Source organism: Eschrichtius robustus, chromosome 18, assembly GCF_028021215.1.
Source record: "Eschrichtius robustus isolate mEscRob2 chromosome 18, mEscRob2.pri, whole genome shotgun sequence".
Taxonomy (NCBI): Eukaryota; Metazoa; Chordata; class Mammalia; order Artiodactyla; family Eschrichtiidae; genus Eschrichtius; species Eschrichtius robustus.
Window position 1 is genome coordinate 29,738,170 of NC_090841.1, and position 2,676 is coordinate 29,740,845.

Here is a 2,676-nt window from a genome sequence, read left to right on the forward strand (position 1 = left end):
TATTCCATTGTATATATGTACCACATTTTCTTTATCCATTTGTCTGTCGATGGGCATTTAGGTTACTTCCATTACCTGGTTATTGTACATAGTGCTGCAATGAACATTGGGGTGCATGTGTCTTTTTGAATTATGATTTTCTCTGGGTATATGCCCAGTAGTGGGATTGCTGGATCATATGGTAATTTTATTTTTAGTTTTTTAAGGAACCTCCATACTGTTCTCCATAGTGGCTGTATCAATTTACATTCCCACCAACAGTGCAATAGGGTTCCCTTTTCTCCACAGCCTCTCCAGCATTTGTTGTTTGTAGATTTTCTGATGATGCCCATTCTAACTGTTGTGAGGTGGTAACTCATTGTAGTTTTGATTTGCATTTCTCTAATAATTAGTGATGTTGAGCAGCTTTTCGTGTGCTTCTTGTCCATTTGTATGTCTTCTTTGGAGAAATGTCTAGTTAGGTCTTCTGCCCATTTTTGGATTGGTTGTTTTTTTTTTTTTTTTAATATTGAGCTGCATGAGCTGTTTATATATTTTGAAGATTAATCTTTTGTCTGTTGATTCATTTGCAAATATTTTCTCCCATTCTGAAGGTTGTCTTTTCATCTTGTTTATGGTTTCCTTTGATGTGATAAAGCTTTTAAGTTCCATTAGGTCCCATTTGTTCATTTTTGTTTTTATTATCATTACTCTAAGAGGTGGATCAAAAAGATCTTTCTGTGATTTATGTCAAAGAGTGTTCTTCCTATGTTTTCCTCTAAGAGTTTTATAGTGTCCAGTCTTACATTTAGGTCTCTAATCCATTTTAACTTTATTTTTGTGTATGGTGTTAGGGAGTGTTCTAATTTCATTATTTTACATGTAGTTGTCCAGTTTTCCCAGCACAACTTATTGAAGAACTGTCTTTTCCCCATTGTATATCCTTATCTCCTTTGTCACAGTTTAGTTGAGCATAGGTGCATGGGTTTATCTCTGGGCTTTCTATCTTGTTTCATTGATCTATATTTCTGTTTTTGTGCCAGTACAATATTGTCTTGATTCCTGGAGCTTTGTAGTATAGTCTGAAATCAGGGAGTCTGATTCCTCCAGCTCTACTTTTTGCCCTCAAGACTGCTTTGGCTATTCGGGGTCTTTTATGTCTGCATACAAATTTTAAGATTTTTTGCTCTAGTCCTGTAAAAAATGTCATTGGTAATTTGATAGGGATTGCATTGAATCTGTAGATTGTTTTGGGTAGTATAGTCATTTTCACAATATTGATTCTTCTAATCCAAGAACATGGTATATCTCTCCATCTGTTGGTATCATCTTTAATTTCTTTCATCAGTGTTTTATAGTCTGCATACAGGTCTTTTGTTTCCCTAGGTAGGTTTATTCCTAGGTATTTTATTCTTTTTCTTGCAATGGTAATTGGGAGTGTTTCCTTAATTTCTCTTTCAGGTTTCTCATCATTAGTGTATAGGAATGCAAGAGATTTCTCTGTATTAATTTGGTATCCTGCAATTTTACCAAATTCATTGATTAGCTCTTTCTGGTAGCATCTATAGGATATATTCTATCATGTCATCTTCAAACAATGACAGTTTTTAATTCTTCTTTTCCTATTTGTATTCCTTTTATTTTTTTTTTCTTCTCTGATTGCTGTAGCTAGGACTTCCAAAACTGTATTGAATAATAGTGGTGAGACTGGACATCCTTGTCTTGTTCCTGATCTTAGAGGAAATGCTTTCAGTTTTTCACCATTAAGAATGATGTTTACTATGGGTTTGTCATATAAGGCCTTTATTATGTTGAGGTAGGTTCCCTCTATGCCCACTTTCTGGAGAGTTTTTATCATAAATGCGTGTTGAATTTTGTTAAAAGCTTTTTCTGCATCTATTGAGATGATCGTATGGTTTTTCTTCTTCAATTTGTTAATATGGTGTTTCACATTGATTGATTTGCATATATTGAAGAGTCCTTGCATCCCTGGGATAAATCCCACTTGATCATGGTGTAATATCCTTTTAATGTGTTGTTGGATTCTGTTTGCTAGTATTTTGTTGAGGATTTTTGCATCTATATTCATCAGTGATATTGGTCTGTAATTTTCTTTTTTTGTAGTATCTTTTTCTGGGTTTGGTATCAGGGTGATGATGGCCTCATAGAATGAGTTTGGGAGTATTCCTTCCTCTGCAATTTTTTGGAAGAGTTTGAGAAGGATTGGTGTTAGCTCTTCTCTAGATGTTTGGTAGAATTCACCTGTGAAGCCATCTGGTCCTGAATTTTTGTTTGCTGGAAGATTTTTTATCACAGTTTCAATTTCATTACTTATGATTGGTCTGTTCATATATTCTATTTCCTCCTGGTTCAGTCTTGGAAGGTTATACCTTTCTAAGAATTTGTCCATTTCTTCCAGGTTGTCCCTTTTACTGGCATAGAGTTGCTTGTAGTAGTCTCTTAAGATGCTTTGTATTTCTGCTGTGTCTGCTGTAACTTCTCCTTTTTCATTTTGAATTTTATTGATTTGAGTTCTCTCCCTCTTTTTCTTGATGAGTCTGGCTAATGGTTTATCAATTTTGTTTATCTTCTCAAAGAACAAGTTTTATTTTTATTGATCTTTGGTATTGTTTTCTTTTTTTTCTATTTCATTTATTTCTGCTCTGGTCTTTATGATTTCTTTCCTTCTGCTAACTT